General features: G+C 40.9%; 1 protein-coding gene across 1 annotated transcript in view; it reads right to left on the reverse strand.

The window, feature by feature from the left end:
- Nucleotides 1–3,820: 3,820 nt before the first annotated feature.
- ANKRD42 (ankyrin repeat domain 42) overlaps nt 3,821–24,391 on the reverse strand; it is a 175,765-nt gene continuing 155,194 nt past the window's right edge. Inside the window, exons 13-14 of the transcript XR_001622318.2 lie at nt 10,891–10,963; nt 3,821–4,745 (exon numbers count right to left, since the gene is read on the reverse strand). The gene's annotated coding sequence lies outside the window, so the exon portion shown is untranslated. The remainder of the gene's footprint in view (nt 4,746–10,890; nt 10,964–24,391) is intronic.

Consider the following 24,391-nt stretch of genomic DNA (forward strand, 5'->3'; position numbering starts at 1 on the left):
GACATGGAGGACCAGCCCTCATTCTTCATTTATTTTTCATACTATTACAGAATGAAGGGGCTAGAAGGATCCTCAGAGAGCAGCTAATCCAGCCTCACCCACTAGAATTAGTGCCAGTACATATCTTCTTGTCGACTGGTGCCTTCTCTAGTGAGGGGAGGAAAAGAGGGAGATACCTGGGAATTTGAGTGCCTCCAATTCAATTAGTTAATTAAAAAAAAAATTTAAGAACTAGTGCCAGAACTGACACAAACTCAGGTCTCCCAATCTATTCAATAAAGATTCTTTCTACTTCTCTACACGGACACCGCCCTTCACAAGAGCGAAAGTGCAGCAAGCAGTCAAGTCTTGGGGATTGTGGCACCTTCAGAAGCTAGAAGGTTCAGGGAAGAACTAGGAAGTCTGTATTTTGGTGGAAGGACTTTAAGGAGAGGGGACAGGAGAATGGAGACAAGGGATAAGAAGAGAAGCCTAGAAAAAGTTGGAAAATGAGGGTATGCCCTTCAATTGGGGAATGGCTGAACAAATTGTGGTATCTGTTGGTGATGGAATACTATTGTGCTCAAAGGAATAATGAACTGGAGGAATTCCATGGAGACTGGAACAACCTCCAGGAAGTGATGCAGAGTGAGAGGAACAGAACCAGCAAAACATTGTACACAGACACTGTGGTACAATCGAATGTAATGGACTTCTCCATTAGTGGCAACGCAGTGATCCTGAACAACTTGGAGGAATCTATGAGAAAGAACACTATCCACATCCAGAGGAAGAACCGTGGGAGCAGAAACGCAGAAGAAAAACAACTGCCTGATCACATGGGTTGAGGGGATATGATTAGATGTAGACTCTAAATGAATATCCTGGTGCAAACACCAACAACATGGAAACAGGTTTTGATCAAGGACACATGTAAAACCCAGTGGAATTCCGCTATGGGAAGGGTGGGGGAGGGGAGGGAGGAAAAGAATATGATTCTTCTAACCAAGGAATAATGTTCTAAATTGACTAAATAAAATTAAAATTAAAAAAGAATAGATGTCTAGGTGTCAAGAGATTCATTATTCCATTCATGAGTAGAGCATGAATATGAATAGTGAGACCTATATCTTTATGTAAAGGTGCCATGAGAGCCACATATATTCCATTTTAACTCTGAAGTCTCAGTCACTTGTCAACATGGAATCTAGAAACCCCCAAACTTGTAGCCCAGTAAGATCTGCTGAACCCCAAGTTTTAGAACTAGCTTGTAAATTGGAGACCCCAAAGCTTGGCCTTGTTCCCTGTTCCTGTGAGAATCCACCCTGAAGGGAATCTCAGGCTAGCAGTTTCAGACTGAATGATGGACCCTAAGAGAAAGGCAATCCCCTTCAGGTGGGGCCTTCTTCTTGTCTCCAGAAGCCTCTCCCACTGTATCACACCCTTCTTTCAAGGATCGAACTCTGGACCTTCCGCTTAGGAGACTGACTGCTGCCTACTGAGCTAGAGTGACTCAGCTTGGGCTTGGCCCCACCTGACAGGGATTCTTTTACCTTAGGGTCCATGATTCATTCTGAAACTGCTAGCCTGAGGTTCCCTTCAGGGTGGATTCTCAGGGGAACAAGGACAAGCTTTGGGGTCTCCAACTTACAAGCTAGTCCTAAAACTTGGGGTTCAGCAGATCTTACTAGGCTAAAAGTTTGGGGATTTCTAGATTCCACATTGACACACTCATAGAGCTTACATTAAATTCAAAAAGGCCTTAGTAACCAAGGAAACTTGAGCAAGGCCAGTTTAGGGACGAAGGTCAGAGGCCTGGGCTCTCCTGACTTTCATATTCTGCACGCAGGCAGCCTCAGAAAGCTTGTGTCTTGGGTAGAGATACTGGCAGCTGGTGCTGCCTTTCCACTCTCACAACTCAGTGGATGCTACCTGCCTAATTGTAGTAATACTCACCCAGTTTTCTTGGCAAGGATATTAGTTCGCCATTTCCTTCTCCAGTTCATTTTGCTGATGAGAAAATTGAGGCAAGCAGGGTGAAGTGACTTGCCCAGGGTCACAGAGCTAGAGTGAGGTCAGATTTGAACTCAGAAAGATGAGTCTTCCTGACTCCCTGCCTATCCACTGAGCCACTTAGTTTTAGGCAGGTGTTCATACTTACCAATTACTCTGTGTCTTTTTATTCAGGACCATCTTTTCCAACACACAAAGGGCTTACCTGAGCTGCAGGTGAAATTGTGTTGCAAAGATTCAGTGGAAGGTTTGCTGGTCAGGTCTTTGGCAGTTGAATAGTGCTATAAAACCTGCTATTTGGATAGAGAATTCTTCCTTTAAAGAGAAGCTTCCTTTAAAGCAAGGAAGGAGTTGGGCTTGGGATCCAGCTGATGAAATCCAGAATCAGTGCAAAAGAAAGAAGGAAAGTCCACAATGAAGGTAACGGAGCAGGGCAGCAAAGTAGCACACTGCTGATTCTTGATTTACCAAGACAAAGCAAAGGCAGGCAAGTCCCAGAAAGTTAAGACAAAACCCAGCTAAAAACCAGTGCTGCACGGGACCTAAGGCAAAGATCTTAGGGGTGGGCCATGAACTCCTGACTGGCAACTTGTTTTGAATGAGCTCTATACTCCCTATACCTGTTTGAAGCTATGGTCCAAGCCCACTAACTCCAACAACCAGGTTTCTTAACCTGGGTCCTGTGAATGTATTTTTTGAAAAGCTTTTCATAATAATTATAGTTCAATATTATTGGCTTCCTTTGCAATCCTATGTTTTTTACTTTATACATTTAAAAACATTGTTCTCAAAAGCCATCCATAGAGTTTGCTCAACTTCTAAAGAGGTCTTTTGCACACAAAAAAAGTTAAGAACCCATAATTTATTTTATAATTAATTTATGATTAAATTTAAATTTAATTATTTCCTCCCCCTGGGGAACTGTGTAGGGGAGCTAGGATTGTTTTTTGCCTTTTTTTTTTTGTATTCCCAAAATTTAATCCATAGTAGGTGCTTAATAAATGTCAATTGATTTACCTCATTTATGCAGGGGGGGGGATACAAATCAATGCCACTAAAAACCTTCCTATAATTAAGAATGTTGGCATAGGGTAGCGACATCTTGGTTTGTCCAGATTTTGTTATTAGGATGGAATTTCTCTTGGTAGCCTTGATCGGTTCAGGCTTATGTGTTTATATTTTCAAGGAGGGCACGTAGGAGCAAAAACAGTATGTGAATAATCACTCGGCACTAATTGGCCCAGTCTTTGCTACTATCAGGAAATCTCAGTTTGAAGGTTAACCTCCCTAGAGAAGCCTGGAATATATCAGACATATTACAGAGTGTGCCCCACCTGTCCAGGAAATTAGATATCTGTAGAGAAGCATCTGTAGAGAAGTGAAGAATTAACCAAGGTCTACCAAGCTAGGGAGCAGCTCAGTGGCTCAGTGGATGGAGAGCCAGGTCCAGAGATGGGAGGTCCTGAGTTCAAATCTGACCTCAGACACTTCCTAGCTGTGTGACCCAGGGCAAGTCACTTTTCCCCCATTGCCTAAGTCCTTACCACTCTTCTGCCTTGGAACCAATACCCAATATTGATTCTAAAACAGAAGATAAGGATTAAAAAAAAAAAAGATCAACTAAGCTAAAAAAGAGAAGGGAAAGAGGTGTCTATAAAAGTTTTGGAGAGCTCTCTGGTGGTATATAAGTTTTTTTAAACCCTTACCTTCCATCTTAGAATCAATATCGTCTATTGGTTCCAAGGCAGAAGAGTGGTAAGGGCTAGGCAATGGGGGTGAAGTGACTTGCCCAGGGTCACACAGCTGATATATAATTTTTCCCCAGCCAAGCACAGTATGGAATTAGGTTTGGGAGCATGCATGGACCCTCCCCTTCAAGGGACCCACTCAAAGTAGCATTAAGGGTGTACCAAACCCATACTTCTATATTGTACAAGTGTTGGAGTTGCTCTGCATCTTCTAAGCCTCAGCTCTGGTGAGGAGGGTCAGAGGGGTAGGGAGGAATAAGCAAGAGCTAGAAAGCAAAGAAGTGACGACAGAAGCCTTCTGAACTCATAATTCCTGAGACAGAAGTTTGAAGTCTTACCAAGTCAAACAATTCTTCTTCCTCTCCCTCAAAGAAGTTTTAGTTTTGCAAAGAATGCCTCCCTGGGAGAAAGGGTTTTTAAATATAATAATTCAGTGTTTCATTAGTCCTCAAATGGAAATAAAATGAGCCCGGCTGGTTCCCACAAGATAAGTCTGACCAGCTGTTACCACACACATGCAGGGAGGCAAGATAGTGGAGATGTGTGGGCAGAAAGGCACCAGCCTCTCTCCCACTCTCAGGTGGGACCCAACTGGCAGCTGAAAGCAGGCCTTGGGGCCAGGGCCCCCTCCGCCCTTTGATATGCTGGACCTGCAAAAGTCAGTGTCATCACAGAAGGGAGAAAATGAGGCAAAACTTGGTGGCAGAGGACCGTGACTTGTGCGGGAAACCTCCGAGTTCTCTGGTATTGTTAGCCTGGGTCACCCCACTGAGATTATACAGTCAGTTGCTCTTGAGGGAGGGTGACAGGAAGAAAGAGATGAGGCCTCTTTGAGGTTGGGTAGGGTTGTGGTTTTTCTTGTTCCTGGAGGCTTCTGTGTTCCCCTATGCTGCTGTCCTGTTCCTCAGACACAAATCACACCAAAGGTTGGGAGGATGATGACGTCATCCTTGACAATATCCTCTGCACCACAAGAAATGAACTGATCTGCCCAAGATAAGGAGGCTAGGAGGAAAAAAAAAAAGTGAGATTTGAATCCAGGTCCTCAATCTCTTTTCCCCAACCCATGCTGAATTGACCAGAGGATTTTAAAGCTCCCTTCAAATTCCAACAATCTGGGATTCTGTCCCTGTTGGAAGAGAAGGCCTGACAAGCTGTTCTAACCTGATTTTTTTTTCCCTTTGCCTTCCGGAGAGAGAGAAGCTTAGTTAGCAATTTCTCCCTGCTCCAGCTGCCCATCGCCCCCACCTCCTCTGCCTTGTCAGTGCCAGGAAGGTCTATGTGGGTGAAGATGGGCTGCCATCACCTCAGCTGGACCTGCTTCTCTCCTCCCTGTGAGGTTATCTTCTCAGGCCAGGATAGCAAGTCAACTCTGAACCCTAATTAGTTCCTGGAACTAGATCTTTGTCTACCTTTCCTTCTATGGGATTACCAGATGCCACATATGGATAGGCTTGGCCCCAGAGATAGAGCTTTCCAAACGAACCAGCTGGTCTGTCTGGGCACTGTCTTGCAGAAACTGGGGAGGAAGCTTTTTTTGTTTGTTTTTTAAAACCTTCATTTTTTGGGAAAAGGGGAAAGAAAAAAAAACAATAAATGGATTTCAGTGAATTTTAGGAAGATCTAAATTCTTTTTTTCCTCTTTGGAGGAGAGCATTTGCATAATGTTTGGGGAAAATCTATACCACAATGGTTCACACCCCAGATTTCTCATTATATGATGCAACCTAAGTTTTACATCAATGATGATTGTGCCTGTTTCTATAGTGCCTGATGGATTTCAAAGTATCTTCTTACCTTTATGGGATAAGGAGAGACTTACCATTTTGCAGGTAAGAAAACAGAGGAAGCAAGAAAATAAGCATTTTTATTATTAAGTGTCTAACATAAAGACTTGTTTGATCCTCACAACAGTACTTCAAGGTCAGTGCTGTTCTAATTCCCATTTTAAATTTGAGGAACTTAAGACAAAAAGAGATGAAGTGACTTGCCCAAGGTCACATTTGAACTCAGGTCTTCCAGACTCCAGGCTGGGCACTCTGTGCACTACGACACATTTAGCTGGCTCAGATTCAGAGGTGAGGGATTTGGATCAAACAGTAATTGAGTTGGAATTGGAACTTGAAAACATGTCTTTTGGTGTCACGCCAAGTAGCTCTTAGTACTACATACCATTGCCTATCTCAGAGATGCAATGATGCTAGTGGAAAAGGCATTCCATAAGAGGCCATAGCAGAATAACGAACGAACCCAAGTGATGACCTTCTGGTAGAATAGGACTTCTTAACATAGGATCGATGAACTTAAAAAAAAAGTATTTTAATAATTATATTTCAATATAATTGGTCTCCTTTGTAACATGTATTTTTACGCATTTAAACACAATTCTGTCCCAAACAGATCCATAATATAAAAAAAGTTAAGAACCCTGGCTTTCAAATATGAACTGGACTTGGCATACTATAGGCAGGTATAATATATCTAAAATTTCTGGAGGACCCTGGAAACTGTAAAGATTAAAATTAATATTCAATACTCTAAGTTTTATTTTAATACAACTTATTAAAATCAACTTAGAGCAAAGAGGAACTAAAATAACTCCAGCAAGCACCCAAAACACTCCCTCCTTCCCACTAGTATGAGTCAGAGAGACCACATGGGCGGAAACAGAAACTCAAAACTCCATACACATAAGGAGACACACAAGCAGGAAAAGGAAAAGGGGATTGTGGGAAATGTAGTCTCTAGGGTTCAAGATTCTAAATCAATACATTTTATCCCCCTGTGATCCTTTGGGAGACCAGTCTCCCCAATGGATTAAGAAAACATAACTAACTTAAAACTTGAACTAGAGGTATATACAAATATTACAGTTTTTAAAGGGAAATTATAAAAATTTGGGGATAAGAGGAAAATAAAAGGGAAAAGGAATAAAACCAATAATAGGTGAATTGACCAAAAGCCAGTTAGGGGGCAGTCCCCTTTGGCATAAGAGTGTACATTCAAAACAAAAGCATTTCAACCCCCCAAGATTCAAATTCACCATATCTCAAAGTGCACTCTGGATCTTCTGGTACAGTGTGTAAGATTCTAAATCAATACAAAACCATTAGGACCCTCCTAATAATTTGCTAAGTGAATCTGTGGATAGAGTTCCAGACCTGGAGTCAGGAATACTCATCATCATAAGTTCAAATCCAGCCTCATGCCCTTTCTAGTGTGTGGCCCTGGACAAGTTACTTAGCCCTCTTTGCCTCAGTTTCCTCATCTGTAAAATGAGATGCAAAAGAAATAGCAAACTACTCCAGTATCTTTACCAAGAAAATCCCAAAATGGGGTTGCAAAGAGTTGGACACAAAAAAACAACTAAACAACAAAAAATAATTTGCATGGCTCCATTAGTTTCTTTGTTAACAGAAACTGAATACTAGATAACCTAATCAGAGCCCAGGGATAAAGAAAATCATGGACATTTACAAAGTATTCTTTCTATAATGGATTTAACATTGGGTCCTGGGGCTATCTGGTCCATTGGCCTGAGTCTGTGCATTCAAAGCAAGGATACAAGATGTTGGATCTCTGATAGCACCCAACCTTTTCTATGATCACAAATCTAGAGCTAGAAGGGACTCCAAAGGTCTTCAGGTCCAACCTGCTCATTTTACACATGAGGGATCTGAAATTCAGAAACGATCACTCAAGGAACCAGCATCAGCAGTGTCTAGGATCCTCTCACATGAAAAGAACGTTTGTGGGCAAGCAAACTTTTGTCAGACACTCCTCAGAAACACATAATTTTGAATTCTTCCTCAGATATGGACTATTTGGAGAGGGCAAGTTACTTTACCTCTCTCAGCCTCAGTTTCCTCATCTGCAAAATGGATATAATAATGCACCTAGCTCACAGGGGCATTTTGAGGATCCGAGGAGGTAATACATGGCAAGTGCTTTATAAACCTGAAATGTGTTATATAAAATGCTAGCTATTATATGAGATGACCAGATGAGCTCCAGTCCAGTTCCTTATCAAAACTGTTTTGAGCCATCTATATGACCTTAGACAGGTCACTTCCTCTTCAGACTAGAGAGATTATCTTCTAATAAAAATACACTTATTAAACACCTACCATTGACCCAGCGCTGTGCCAGGTATTGAGGATACAAATATAAAGAATGAGATAATCCCTACCTTTGAAGAACTTATACCTCAATCAAACCAATCAATAATTCTTTATTAAGTGCCTATTATTTACCAGGCACTGTGCAAGCCCTGGGGATGCAAATCCAAAGAATGAAAGAGTCCCTACTGATAAGGAGGCTACATTCTTTTTTTTTAAACCCTTACCTTCCATCTTGGAGTCAATACTGTGTATTGGCTCCAAGGCAGAAGAGTGGTAAGGGCTAGGCAATGGGGGTCAAGTGACTTGCCCAGGGTCACACAGCTGGGAAGTGTCTGAGGCCAGATTTGAAACCAGGACCTCCCATCTTTAGGCCTGACTCTCAATCCACTGAGCCACCCAGCTGCCCCCAGGAGCCTACATTCTAATAGGAGAGGCAACAAGTACATATAAAAACACATGCAATAGAAATATGAAACCAAAAGGCACAAATGTGTGCCCATACATAAAGTAGTTAAATGCAAATTAGTTTGGCAGGAAAGAGGCTAACAATTTGGAGGGATCAGGAAAGCCAAGACAGAAGATGGCTCCTGAGCTACACTCCAAGGAAGACAAGGATTCTCTGAGTCAGAGGAGAGGAGCAAGTGAATTCCAGGCATTGATGATAGGCAGTCCAATGAAACAAAAATGGGAGATGAAGCTTCTGAGCTTGGACCAGAAAGAAGACCAGTTTGGATGGATTGCAGAATGCCAAAAAGAGAGTAATAATGCCCCAAAAGACCAGAAAATATGTCAGGGGCAGGTTCAATGGAGCTTTAAACATTAAAAAGAAGTGTTTTTATTTTATCCTCGACATATTAGGAAGCCAGCAGAGTTGGTGGAGGAGGGGATTCATTTGTATGGTCAGAGCTGCACGTAAAATAAAAACCAAAATTCCTCCTAATTCTGAATCCTATTTTTCCATTAATCTGGAGGTAAAGAACTGAAGAAGAGAGAAAAGACATGAAAAAGAATAGCATCTGTCCTCAAAAAGAAAGATTTTCTTCTGACAATTGTCCTTAAAATTGAACATCATTTAAGAGAAATAGTGTTCATCTAATTAAGGATAAACAAGCCACATTTCACAATCCAATGGCCCAACTCATAAAAGAAGCAATGGTTCTTGACTATATCCTCCCCATTACAGCATCTGATTTCATTTGTTCATCCTGGGGAAGGTCAGAGAGCAAGAGGCTGGTCTTTCTTGCTAGACTTCATATTTCAGTAACGGGAAGCAAGGAGTAATACAAGAGTCTCAAAGGAGTATGCTTGAATGCAAAAAGATTATAGAGGAGGGAGTGCTCAAGAGAAGAGAAGGCAGGAAGTATCAGCTCCATTCTTGTGACCTACACATACAAAGAATTAATGTGCAGTTACTTTGTGAGAGTTTAGAATCAGGTTTCCACTGGAAAACTAAGAGGAAGGGATTGGACCAGATTCTTTGAGCTCCTTTCAACAAAAGTGCTAAACTTGAGTTCATGAATTCATTTCTTTGTTTTATATTTTGAAACTATATTTTAACATCATGAGTTTCCTTTATTCTGTTTTATTTTATACGTTTAAAAGCAATATGCTGAGAAAAACTATGTAGGTTTCAATGGACTCTCAAAAGGGTCCATGACACAAAAAAGTTAAGACAACCCTGTTACAGATTTTGTTCTGTTTCATCAGGATGTGGAAATGGTCCTAGGTCCTTGAAGAAGGCTCTGCCAGCAGAACACAAACTCTAGCCAGTCCTACCAAGCTCAAGTCTTTTTGTATGGGCTCCATAATGGACTGGTCCATAGACCAATCTAGTTAAGTGTAGACTAGCTCATCACCAGAAATTTGACTACCAAGTATGATTTTTTTCAACCACAGTAGCTAATAAAAAAATTATTCATGATGAAGGGAGAGAGCATTATTATCTTCGTTGATGGAAAAAAGTTCCTATGTAACAAACACAGAGTCTAGAAATACTGAAATAAGTGGAATTAGAGAATAATAATGATAGCATCATAAGGATACTTGAAAGGGGATATAATAATAAAGTACTTTTAAAATGTCTCCTTTTAACCTCACAACAACCCAGGGAGAGAGGTATTAATATAATCCCCATTTTGTAAATGAGGAAACTGAGGCAGATAGAGGCAGACTTGCCTAGGCTCCCACCGCTAGTAAGTTTTGGAGACAGAATCTAAACTCAGGATTTCCTGACTACAAGTCCAGTGCTCCATCTACTATGCCATATTGAACTAGAAGCCAAAGTACTGAGATAATTTGATGTGTGTCCCTACTCAATGCTCAGAGGAAAAGGACTAGATATCTGGAAGTGACTTGGGTGTCCAGGACTTAGGAAAATAATAAAGTGCTTCTATCAGAGGACTCTAACAATGAGACATTTCCTAGGGGAATTTAAGGGAAGCCACTTAAATCCAGGGGGACTAGCCAGGAAGAATAAGGCTAAGGAGGTAGACCTGGAAAATTCTAGCTGAAAAAATAATGATGTCCCCAAGCTGACTAAAGAACTAAGAGTTATGTCTTTCTATATACTAGCTAGCCACTAAAAAGCACAGCCTCAGGAAGAGTCTGAAGAATTAGTTCATTGATTCCAGTCCCTGAGGTTGTCTTGGAGACTTCCCAGACATTATTCTGAACTTTTCCTTGGCGTTTAACTTCTTATAACCTGGACTTGCAGTCTTGAAACCAATATTCTTCTAATTCTTTTTTTAATTGTGAACAAACAGCCCACATGGGCAATAAACTCTGAGGTTTTAACATACACAAGGAGAATGTAGTGTTGAAATCAAAAAACTTACAACAAAGATAATCTGACTATTTGATATACATAATTATTCTTGGTCTAGGTCGAAATGAAACCTAAAGGGTAAACTATTCACATGAAAGAAAAAAACAACTTAGTATTACCATATTAGTCTGAATTTAAATTATACTTTTTCCCAAAATCTGGCTTTCAGACAAAACCAACAATGGTAAGTCAGTATGCCTCTTACTGTTCTCGAATTGTTCTCGAATTCTTTTCATTTGGGTTAGTCTTTCCTTGTAGTCTCCTCAAAGGTTACATACCTGGGAAGGAAATAAGGAAAAAAGAGATGATGACAAAAATAATAAAAAGAAAAAGAAAATAACGAATGAATGGAATATGAATAGGGCATTTTTATTCTAAGTAAAAGAGTTATTTGAAAGGTCATAGCAAATTCTGTATAAAGTGTAATTTTAAAATGCATATCTAAATATACATAGGGATGGGTCATTTCCTCCCTTTCAAAATTTGTTTTAGAGATGTAGCCTTTAGGTATAAGATGCCTGTATATAGCAAACACTTTCAGGTTTTATTTTTAAAGGGGGATGATGCCTATTTAAAATTAAAACAAGATTAATACATGTATAATCCAGATTGAATTGCTTGTCAGCTCCTAGAGGCTGGAGGGAAGAGGGAAGAGAGACAATATGGATCATATGACTTTGGAAAACTTATATGGAAATTCATTGCTAAAAAAAATAAAGAGGGGGCAACTGGGTAACTCAGTGGATTAAGAGCCAGGTCTAGAGATGGGAGGTCCTAGGTTCAAATCTGGCTCAGACACATCTTAGTTATGTGATCCTGGGCAAGTCACTTAAGCCCCATTGCTTAGCCCTTATCACTCTTCTGCCTTGGAACCAATGCATAGTATTGATTCTAAGGTGGAAAGGAAGGAAAGGAAGGAAGGAAGGAAGGAAGGAAGGAAGGAAGGAAGGAAGGAAGGAAGGAAGGAAGGAAGGAAGGAAGGAAGGAAGGAAGGAAGGAAGGAAGGAAGGAAGGAAGGAAGGAAGGAAGGAAGGGAGGGAGGGAGGGAGGGAGGGAGGGAGGGAGGGAGGAAAAGAAAAAAGCTCCATTTAAAAAATAAAATAAAAACAAGAGCACCACTTGCCACTCTCTCTTCATTCTCATTATCAGGGGAGAGGGGGACCTGTAAACTAGGGATATTCAGAGCTTTGGACTCTAGGTGCTTCTTTTCAATCCCCTGGGGGAGGGGGCAGGAAATATACAGCTAACCCAGAGGTCCTGATTCTAGGATTCATCAGGAAGCTCAGGAAAGACCTTCCTCTAACAAGGACTACCCCAAGTATGACCACTTCTACCAATACAGTAGCTTTTCCAGTTGATTGTGATTGTTCCTTCCTCTTGACTCCCATAGTGCTTTTGTACTTGGTCTACTGTTCATAGTATTACAGAGTGTTACATAGCTATATACATGTAGTACATATATGATGCTATATAATTAGGACTTTTCACATTTGGCGCAAGCAGCACAATAATCACATGTGAATTTGTTTTGTTCCCTCCTCCAGATGTTCTAGATCCATGTATCCACTTGAATGTCTCACTAACCCTAAAACTCATCAAGAAAATAAACATTTGGTTGGAGGGGATGTGGCAAAATTGGGACACTAATACATTGCTAGTGGACTTGTGAATTGATCCAACCATTCTGGAAGGCAATTTGGAATTATGCCCAAAGGGCTTTAAAAGATTGTGTACCCTTTGATTTAGCAATACTACTACTAGGTTTGTAGTAAAAAAAGAGAAAATAAGAAATGTTTAAACAAAAATATTCATAGCTGTGCTCTTTGTGGTGGCAAAAAATTGGAAAATGAGGGGATGCCCTTCAATTGGGGAATGGCTGAACAAATTGTGGTATAGGTTGGTGATGGAATACTATTGTGTTGAAAGGAATAATAAAGTGGAGCAATTCCATGTGAACTGCAAAGACCTCCATGAATTGATATAGAGTGAGAGGAGCAGAACAAGGAGAACATTGTACACAGAGACTGACACACTGTGGGATGACCCAATGTGCAACTTTGCTACTAATAGCAATGCAATGATCCAGGACAATCCCAAAGGACTTAAGAGAAAGCATTATCTACATTGAGAGAAAGAATTATGGGAGTAAAAACACAGAAGAAAAACATGATTTATCACTTGTTTATATGGGTATATGATTTAGGGTTTTGGTTTTAAAAGATTGCTCTATTACAAAAATGAATAATATGGAAATAGGCATCAAGTGATAATGTATGTATATCCCAGTGGAATTGCTTGTCAGCTTTGGGAGGTGGGGGAGGGAAGAGGAGAGGGAGAGAACATGAATCATGTAACCATGGAAAAATCTTTATAAATAAATAAATAAATATTTTTTAAAAGAAAATAAATATTTGTTCATTGAAAAATCATTAAGTTCCTTAAGTAAAGGGCTGTCTCTTCATCTATGTATCTGATCACCCACAGAGTCTTTAGGTCAAATGATCAGAATATCAGGCACCAACCCTCTAGCTCATTTCACAGTCAATGTTCTTCAGGATCATTCTGTGAAGATTCAACTTTTTCTTTTTCAAATTTCTTTCTTTGCTTTCAGATGAGAGCATGTGTGTTAGTTTTTCTCATCCCACCTAAACATACCCCTAAAGAAGAGGCAGATGTGCCATCTCACACTGCTTTTGTAATGGTCACAGTGCCCAGAGCAGGGATGAGCCTTTTGTAGCATCATAGAATCTGAGTTGAAACATCAGATTCCACCTCATCTAGCCTCTCCCAGAAGCATGAATCTACAATTTGTTTGACTGGTGGTACACAGCAGGCACACACACAGCCCTCCTCCTCTCAACTAACCCCATCTAGAAGATTCACTTCACAATTCTTATTGTTCTTTGGTCAGTCTCAGGTTGATCAATATTCCCACTTAAAATCAATTCCCCCTGGGCAATGAGGTGGCTCAATGGATTGAGAGCCAACCCTGAAGATGAGAAATTCTGGAATGAAATCTGGCCTCAGACACTTCCTAGATGTGTGACCCTGGGCAAGTCACTTAACCCCAATAAACTACCCTTTATTGTTCTTCTGCCTCACACCCAATTCTTAGTATACATTCTAAAATGGAAGGTAAGGTTTTAAAAAATTAATCAATTAATAAAAATCAGTGTCCAGAACTGAATATAGTACTCCAGATATGATCTAGAATAGAAATGCTTAACCTAAGCTCTGTGAACTTGCTTTTTTAAAAAAATATTTTGATAACTTTCAATATAATTGGTTTCTATTGTGATTCTATAGATTTTATTTTCTGCATTTAAAAACAGGAGTCTGAGAAAGGGTCCTTAGACTTCACCAGATCGGGGTCCATGACAAAAAAGTGGTACAAAACCTTGCTCTAGACATGACTGGGGCAGCTGAAGCAACTGCTAGCGTTCACTGGGAGATGAGTTCAAATGAAAAGTCACAACGCCTGAATCAGTCTCCATCCCTTTCAATCTTTGGAGTCATGGGATCCTTTAATAGGCGTTGTTGTTACTTATTTGCTTTTAATGCCTTTAATTCCCTGAGTTTGTTCCCAGAGCCAGCTGGTCTCTGCTAAACAGCAATGTTAACACAGTCCCTTTTGGCCCAGTTAAGATTTCCCAAATAGGGCATCTTGATGATGAAAACAACTTGATAACATAATGGCCTCACTGGAGTCTTAACAGCCTGGCCTGAGGACACTGTGGAATAGGGCAGTGAAGATGATGGAAAGACAAGACAAACCCAGGAGCAGCAGAGGCAGTAAGAGCTTATGAATTGGAGGAAAGTGCCATGGATGTAATCTGGGTTTAATGTCTTGCTTTTACATGGAAAACATATTAAAAGATTTATCTCTAGAAGACATATCTGGATGTCTAAATTCCACATGACCAAATTCAAGTTGATTATCCTTTCTTAAAAATATCTTCCTCTGATTTCCTTTTTTCTTCTATCATTTATATAACCACTTATCCATCTCTGAAGTCAAAAACTTTGTGTTCTCATTGATACTTATCTCACCACACCATCAAGGTGTAAGGGTGAAAAGAGGTTTATTTTTTAAAGGATTGGACTTGATTATTTAAGAGTTTGGTCACCAAGAATTTAATTAATTCCAAAGAGATTTTATTTACAATTTATTTACAAAATGTAGAAAGAGTGAAGCAAGAAATCAGAGAGAGGATAAGGTAAGATATCTAGCCTGAGAACTAAGTAATTTGCTCTGGCCCCTAGATCAAAAACCAGGCATGGGAGTTTAGTCCTCAAATGGATAGGCCTTGGCCCTTGGAGCCCAGGACCTGGGGAAGTCTCTTCAGAAAAATACAGCAGTTTAGAGTCAGCTTTTCACTCACCACATCAGTCTAGTCAGCAGATTTTTCTGCCCCTCTTCACCAGTCTCAACTTGAAAGCATCAAGAATTGCCCTCCAGAAGAAGTGGAAGTCCAAGTTGAACTCTGCTCCAAGAATCCCCTTCTGTGTAGCACTCTCTCTTTTAAAGGCATTTTCTCTTGTGTCACTTCCCCTAATTCCACGTCTACCAATTACAGATGACACTCTGCTCTAGGACTGCCCAGAAGGCAGTTAGCCAAATCTGATTCATTACCCACTATCGTACATGTGGGTCACAGGCCTCATGATTAAGTGGGATATTTGCACTTTTGGTGATTAGATCTAAATGGGCAGATCTTCATGCTTAACTTTTAAGTAGGGTGTTTGCACTTTTTGTGATTGAATTTAAAAATAGGCAGCTCTCCATACTTAACTTTTAAGTAGGGTGTTTACACTTATGGGAATTAAAATCTAAAAATAGACATGAGTTACAATTTAAATCTTCACAATCAGGGAAGAACTAAGTACCTTCATTGTTACAATCAGGGAAGAGCCAAATCCAATCTTCACAAAGGGATCTGACAGTTATAAGAGACCTCATCCAAGAAGGGATTTTTTAAACCCAAGTGTAGACTTTACCTTTCTCTAACAGATTTCCATCATTATGGCCTGTTAGAACTTTGTCATTCAACCTGATAGCTATTCCTCTTAGCTTTTGTCCCCTGAAGATCTGATCTGTAGTCATCTATGTCCTAGTCCATGGAACAATAAATATGCCCAAAAACTAAGCCCAAGACAGATCCCTGTCTCACTACCCTAACAACTTCCTTCTGTGTTTGTATCCATTCATTAATGAAAATGCTTTGTGTCATATCATTCAACTAATCAATCCAATTTGTTAAGGTATCATGCAGTTTTCATATCTCCCAAGTTACTAGGAAAAAAGCACAAGATTAGATAGAGCCAGTAGATCTTACTTTATGCCCCTGGAAAAGTATCTTCTCTTCTCTGAATTTTATTTTCTTCATCTGCAAAATGATGGGAAGTTGGATTTCAATCATCTCTAAGACTCCTTCTGACACCAAATCAGTGATTTTCATAATACTGTGCTCCCAAAGGGATAGGCCATCATGAAAGTAGCCAGCATTCCATAATTGATCTCCAAGAGCAACACATGGGGCCACCAGCCAATACATTGGAACTAGATTAAAATCCACCAGGATTATAGATTATAGGAAATATTGAGAGCAGCCCCCTTATTTTTGCAAATAAGAAAACTGAGGCAGAGTGATTAAGTAATTTGCCCATGGGCACACAAGGAGAAGTACCCAGTATTCAAACCCAGGTTATCCATCTCCAAACTCAACCTTCTCCTTACTATAATTCAATGTTCTATCTCAGAACTTCGGAGCATTAAGATAAGGGTCTATCTTACTGGGTGTTCACTGACCCAGTCGTTCCCCACTGACTGTTGTGTAAATCATTCTAAGGAGAAAAAGAATTATAGATACTTGTTTTATATTCCTCCAGAGGAAGGCAGTGGTTATATAAATTGCCTCTGAGTCAAAAATAATCACTTTCTAATAGGTGATCCGAAAGACTTGAAATCCCAGGAAATGATCTCAAAGCATAATGAAATTCCAAACCAGTATGTTTCTGTGCCCATCTCAGCCCTAAAAATCATAAAAAGAAGAAAACAAACATTTGTTGAGTGCCTGCTGTGTGCCAGGGACTGTGCTAAGTGCTTTACAAACATTATCTCTTTAATCCTCACAGCAACCCTGGGAATTAAATGCTATTATTACTTCCATTTTACAGTAGAGGAAATTAAACCAAATAGAATATATGTAACTTGCCCAGGGTCCCTCAGCTAGTGTCTGAGGTTAGATTTAAACCCAGACCTTCCTGATTCTAAGCCCACTGTTTTATCTACTGCTCCAACTAGAATCAGAAGGGATTTCAGAAATAATCTAGTGCAGGGGGCAGCTGGATAGCTCAGTGGATTGAGAGCCAGACCTAGAGATGGGAAGTTCTGGGTTCAAATCTGGTCTCAGACACTTCCCAGATGTGTGACCCTGGGCAAGTCACTTAACTCCCATTGCTTAGCCCTTTCTGCTCTTCTGCCTTGGAACCAATACACAGTATTGACTCCAAGATGGAAGGTAAGGGTTAAAAAAAAAAGAAAAGAAAAGAAAGAATCTAGTCCAAACCTTAAGTGAAATTGTAATTGCTTTTTACAAGATGTCCACTAAGTAAGTGATCATCTGGGCTCTGTTTTAAAGCCCCCAGTGTTTAGAGAATTCTCTGCCTCCTGTGGTAGCTCATTCTGTTGTTGGACAGAGCCATTTCTTCCTTCACTTGTGCCAAAATCTGCCCCTCTTCATTTCATGCTCATTGCTCCTAGCCCTGTCTCTGGAGTTAAGCAAAATGAGTCTAATCTTTATTTCATATCATCATTCTTCTAATATCTGAAGACAGCTTTGTGAAATGTCCCCCCAAATCTCCTCTTCTCCAAGATAAATAGCTCCAATTTTACTTGTTCTGACTCCTGGTGGGAATGCAGCCCTGAATTACCTCAGGAAGTGTTCTTTCCAAGAATAATTTGTTTCGGTGGACAGGACAGACCTGAGTTAAAATCACACTGTGTGGGTAATGAGCCCAAAACGTTATCCAGATGAAACCAATTTAAAAGAACCTCCAAGTTAGCCTGGAGGTAGGTGGCTTCTCATCAGGGCGACTTAGAATCTAAAGAACAAGGAAGGGACAAGTCCACACAATGTTGGGAGAGATTAGTAACAGGAAGATTGTGTGTGTGTGTGTGTGTGTGTGTGTGTGTGTGTGTGTGTACATGGGCTTCTTCAGCCACCCAACATAGGCCATGCTCTATTCCTGGCAATATAAGTCAACTAAAGGGACCATTTGGTCACTAAGTGCCATTGAGTAAGTCACCACCTCTCTGGATTAGTTTTCCCATCTGTAAAATTAAAAAAAAAAAATAGTAGTTGTACTTCCTTTTTCCTCTAGGTTGTCATGGAGGGATGCCTTTTGTGGACTATATAGTACTATGGAAATAGAACTATTACTCTTAAAAAAAAAAAAAAACCTTACCTTCTGCCTTGGAATCAATATTGGGTAATATTGTTCCAAGGAGAAAGAGTGGTAAGGGCTAGGCAGTGGGGGTTAAGTGACTTGCCCAGGGTCACACAGCTAGGAAGTGTCTGAGGTGAGATTTGAAACCAGGATCTCTCATCTTTGGGCCTGGCTCTCAATCCACGGAGCTACCCAGCTGCCCCGACTATTACTCTTTTGTTAAATTCCAGTTACATTTCTTCCAGAAATCAGGAAACCATTTGTTTTCCCATGAAACTCTAAGGACCATTAGTCCTACCCCTGAATGATAATAGCCCTAACAGAGTCTGCAGGCAAAATGTACTCCAGAGCCAGAAGGGTGGCTGGCATCGTGATACAATGACTGCAAGTCAGACATCCAGGATGGAGCATTAGAGTGCTGGCTTCAAATCTTGCCTTTGAAATATATTAGCTGGGTAATCATGAGAAAGTCCTTTAACCTCTCACTGCCTTAGTTTTAATAATAAAATATTAAATTTATCTTCCATTTGCCCTGTATATATCTTGTATTTGCACAGCTATTTATCCCTGATCTCCCTCATTAGAATAGTGCTCCTGTGTGGTTGCCCTTTTTGGCATCTTTAGCATTTAGTGTAGTGCCTGGAACCTTGAATGTGCTTCATAAATAAATGCTTGTTGACTGACTAAATTGTGTAAGTAATACAGTGCATCAGAAAGAATGATGGACTTGGGGGCAGTTAGGTGGCTCAGTGGATAGAGAGCCAAGCCTGGAGTCAGGAAGTCCTAGGTTCAAATTGTGTAATTAGAATTTTGTACCCCAGGACCCTGTTTCCCAGAATCCTACTTTCATCCTTACATTACATTCTTTCGCTTTGAAGATAAAGGTTCTGTAACCCTGCCTACTTGCTCTCTTTTCCTGCTAAAGGTGGCCAGGAAAAATTTCTCTTTACTCAGGCTTTCTACTTTTGTTCTTTCTATTCCCTCTTATTATTCAGGGGTCCACAAACCGCACTTCTGGAAGGGACAGCTCTTTCATTGGTGGTCAGTGAGAGGAGCACTGTATGTGGCAGCACCTCAAAGCGCGGCATCGCTCATGTACAGTACAACTTCTGGTGACATCATCCTTTACGTGGTGCCTTGTTCTGAGAGTAACTGAACAAGAACAAGGCGCTGCACAAAGGATTATGTGGCTGCACAATGGAAGACATCAGCATGGTGAGCAGTGATCTGGGGGAGGGGATTCCACACTGTGTATCCTGCTGCCCGGTATAGTGGTGGCAGTGCTGGGCCTGTGCAAGGTGTGACAGGCCCATCACAGCCAGCGCTGCAGCCTCCACTATCCCAGACAATGGTATACAGTGTTACAGGCCCAGCACCGCCTCCAATACTATATACAGCCATCGGATAGCAGTGATCTGATCTGTGAAATCAGCAATAGGCCTCTACTGTGAGAAGCCCACCACTGCCACTGGGTGTTTTATAAGACACCCCCTGTTTTGGGGGGACAAATTAATATAAGACAGTGCCTTATTTTCGGGGAAACACGGCAGTACAATGGCCCCCACACTCCCCCAGATGCACAATATAATGGCCCCATTCCATTCTGTTGTGCATTTGGGGGAGTATGGGGGCCACTGTACTGTGCAGTAATGTGGGGAGAGACTTTTGGGCAAAGGGGGGGGGGCAGAGGGACAAAAGCAAATCTGGGAGAGCAGCCATAGCTAAGGAGGGAAGGCAGAAGGGGCAAAATCTTCAAACCCCCTCTCCTCTCTCTGAGCCAACCCTAAACATCAGCTGTCCTCTCCTAGATCCTGTTCCCTTTACCATACCAAACCATTTCTCCATTACATCTGCTGTCTCCCCTGAACCCCACTTTGAGAAGGGAGGTCTCTACTCTTCTCCTCTCTCATTACTGAAAGAACAAACTATCTCTTGATTACACCATCTCATTAGCCAGAAGCAGGCCCATAGTTCCCATTGAAATGATGGTCAGTTTTTTTATTTAAATTTATTTGTTCTTTATTTTGAATATTACATTTGTTCCTGTTTTTGTTTTTGTTTTCTTTAAAATGAGATATGTGCAGTGTGCATAGGGATTTGTTCATAGTTTTTTTTTATAGTCCAGCCCTCCAACAGTCTGTGGGACAGTGACCTGGCCCCCTGTGTAAAAAGTTTGGGGACCCTTGTTATTATTAATTATTATTAAATTATTGTTAAATTATTATTAATTCATTATTAATAAATCATATTAATTATTTGTAAATATAACAGTTGGAGTTATTGGATATTAATTTGAATCTTACAAAATCTGGCCTCACACACTTCTTAGCTGTGCAACCCTGGGCAAGTCACTTAACCACCACTGCCTAGCCCTTATTGCTCTTCTGCCTTGGAACAAATGTACTGGATTCTAAGACAGAAGGCAAGGGTTAAAAAAAAAACTGGAAGCAGTGAGGTAGCTCAGTGGTTTGAGAAATAGGCCTAGAGGGGGGAGGTCCTGGATTCAAATCTTGTCTCAGATATTCTTAGCTGTATGACCCTGGGCAAATCACTTAACCCTTTGCCTAGCCCTTACCATTCCTTTGCCCTGGGACTGATACTCATATAGATTCTAAGGGAGAAGGTAAGAATTTTAAAAAATATTTTAAATTTAAAAGTATTATGTATGTACATACTATATATATGTAGTATATATAAAAGTATAACAGTTATTATTATTATTATTATTAAATATTAGTTCTGTCTTTCTCTAGCTTTGGGTTCTTAGTCAAGTCACATCCCTTGTCCAAGCCTCACTTTGCCTCCCTCTGCATGGAAGGAGTCAGCTGGAGGGTCCAGATTTAAACTGAAAATCTTGAAATATCTAATCAAGTGGAAAGCTGTGTTCGGGTTAGGTGATGCCTAGACAATCCCTCTGGGAGTCTAAGAAAGTCAAGACCCGGGAGGTATAGACAGATGCCTCCCTGCCTGATTGAGACATGGTGGGTGATGCTTCATGTCAGACGAACCCTTCCCTGGTCTTTGCCCATCCCCCATTCTCTGAAGATGCTCCCTCTTCATCCCACCTCCTCCTTCTCCCGCTTCCTAAAGAGAACTGAAGAAGGATGCTGTGGGTCTTCCATCAGGCTCCCTCTGGTGCTGAGATCTTCACACAGTCCAAGGAAGACATTCACTAGGTTCAGCTCTTGTGGAGTCTTTCAGACACTCAGAATGCATATGGCGGGTGGGGAGAGGTGGCGGGGCATGTGGGATGGAGTCTTGGCCTTAGAGGCGAAAAGAGCCGTCCTCAAACCATGCCTCTAACACATCCTCACTAAAGGCCAGACTCGCTCACCTCCTCCGCTTCCCAGTGCTCCTTCTTAGACTCTAAGTCAGACCGAGCCATTAATGGTAACAGCAGCAATAATAATGCCCTGCATTGGTCCCTTTTAGGTAGACCTTTTATGGAACCTTCTAGCTGGTTTGAGTTGCAAAGCACATTTACAGATGGTCAATGGGCAGCTAGAAGGAGAAGGAGATAGAGTACCAGGCCTTGAGGTAGGAAGATCTGAGTCCAAATCTGACCTTAGACACTTACTGACTGTGTGATGACCCTGGGTAAGTCATGTCACCCTGCATGCCTCAGTTTCCTCATCTGGAGAAGGAAATGGCATTTTTGCCAACAAAATCCCAAATGAGATCACAGAGAGTTGGCCATCGCTGAACAAAAAATTACATGTTATCTTAACTGATTCTTCTATCCACCCTGTAAGGTTGGTACTATATTATCCTCATTTTCATGTAAGGGAACAGAAGCTGTTTCAAATTCAAAGGGTCACACTATGAGTCTTGGAGTAAGACCTTTGCTAATAGGGATAAGGAAAGACTCACTAAACATGAATGTGGGGAACCAGGTGGTACAAGAACCTGGGCAAAGCAAAATTATTCATGGGCCCCAGTTCTCCCTTACCCCAGTTCTGCCAATTAACTGGGGCAATCTCAGAAAGAACTTCATAGGATGCCCTCTTGAACACAAAAGGGGGAGTCAATATACAAGAGTCTTTCATTGCATTGGGGGGGGTGCACAAACTCAGGAGAAGCGCTCATGGCAGCAAAGGGCATGTGGTCCAGAGCCATATGACTTTCTTGTGGTTAAAAAATGTCACAGCTATGGGGCAGCTGGGTGGCTCAGTGGATTGAGAGCCAGGCCTAGAGATGGGCAGTCCTGGGTTCAAATTTGGTCTTAGACACTTCCCAGCTGTGTAACCCTGACAAGTCACTGAACCTCCATTGCCTAGCCGTTACCACTCTTCTGTCTTGGAACCAATACACAGTATTGATTCTAAGGAAGGAAAGGATTTTTTTAAAAAGTCACAGCTCATGTACTCATAGACGGGTTGCTAGAAACCTTCTTTATTGTTATAAAAGAAAATACAAACACATGGCCACAGTGTGTCTCAGTAGCAGTTCCAAGACAGAAGAACAGCAAGGGCTGCTATTATTGGGGTTGAGTGACTTGCCCAGAGTTACACAGTCAGAAAGTGTCTGAGACCAGATTTGAACCCAGATTCTCCAAGCCATTCTCCGTCCATTGTGCCTTGTAGCTGCCCCTTCAAGGTGATTTCTTTAAGGAAGAAAATCCCCTTTAACAGGGCTTGAAGGAGTTATAGATCTGAGGCACAACAACTAGTCTTTTCTCACACTGGCCTTTCAAATGAGCTTATTCTGCATTTTGGTCTTGTTGCAGAATGTTATCATCATATAGATTAAAACAAAGACTGTCTGTTATACAAAATATATATGGACATCATATATATATATATATATATATATATATATACATGTGTATATATCTTGTACTTAACAAAGATGAGGAAAGAAAACATTTTTAAAGTGCAAAGAAAAAGAAGAATATCTTTTTACTTTATATGTGTCAGAATATTCACATCTTCTCATATTGGCTGCAATGAAGAATAGTTTCAAAGATAGAATCATTTATATCAAGAAAAGCTGTAGGGAGTTGCATGGTCTTTCCCTCTCCTTGCCTCCACAACTTCCAGAAAGGAGTGGACTGGGACCCTAATCAAGAGCGGTTGAAGGAAGAAGCCAATCGCACCACAAAGGACACCAACAACCATAAGATCTGGCCAGAGAATTTGTTTGGGGCAAATTGACTGAGGCAGAGGGCCAGGCAAAACTGAGACCTAACTTCTATAACCAGGAGCCATCTAGACCTCTAATGAGGAGAGGATTTTTGGGCCTGGACAGAACTCTTTAAGCACTGGGACAGCAATTTGTGATAGGAACCTTTCTCCTCTAGCAAGCCAAAGAATAAAGACAGGACCTCCACGAGGTCCACAGCCAGAGAGAGCAAGCACAAGCCTGAGTCCCAGGAGACAGCTTGCTGGGGTGGCCCCAGAAGAAGGAAAATTGCCCCAGGTCTAGCAGTCCCTAAAACTCCAGCTGAGGCAGGGAAATAGGTTCAAAGAGGCTGTGACACTTGCTCAGTAGCACCTCTGCTACAAAGGGCCTGATCCAGCTTTTAGCCTAAGTAGAATGAGGATGAGTCCCCCCCAAAGACAAGATCTGAAGCCAGAGATTCTTCAGAAAAGCATAAAAAGGTAAATGTTAAAACATTAAAATCTATTTTCCTAAACATTTGTGTGTAGGACTTGGATGAGATCCTTTAAAACTTGTAAACTTTCTTGTTTCTTTATCCAAATCCCCTGTGTGTACCCACTCTAGCTCATCAGTGGAACCATTAAACAGAAAAAAGCTTAAAAACCCCTAAAAAGTTAAAAGAATATAGACCTTCTTTTTCTAGCAAGTAGGAAAAGAAAGAAAAAACCTCGACTGTGTTGTATCCATTCCCAGAGGCAAAGTTGGATTATGAGAAATTTGGGCCAAGAAGAGAAGTGATGTAATAATAAGAAACATAACAGCTAGCATTTTATACAGGATCTACTATGTTCCAGGCACCATGCTAAGTGCTTTACACATATTATCTCTTTGAACCTTATAGCAACTTGGAAAGGTACGTGCTATTCTTTTCCCCATTTTACCATTGAGGACTTGCCCAAAGTCACATAGCCAATAAGTATCTGAGACCAGATTTAAACTTAGCTCTCTTCCTGACTTCAGATCCAGTGTTCTATCCATTGCATCATCTAGAAGCCCTCAATCAGTGAGAAACTAATAAATGGCCCCAGTAAACCAAACTTTAGGGGGAAAATACAGATTGTAATAGGCCCAATGGCATTAGCATCTGCTCAAAAAGG

The sequence above is a fragment of the Monodelphis domestica genome, chromosome 4, assembly GCF_027887165.1.
Source record: "Monodelphis domestica isolate mMonDom1 chromosome 4, mMonDom1.pri, whole genome shotgun sequence".
In the NCBI taxonomy this organism is placed as follows: domain Eukaryota; kingdom Metazoa; phylum Chordata; class Mammalia; order Didelphimorphia; family Didelphidae; genus Monodelphis; species Monodelphis domestica.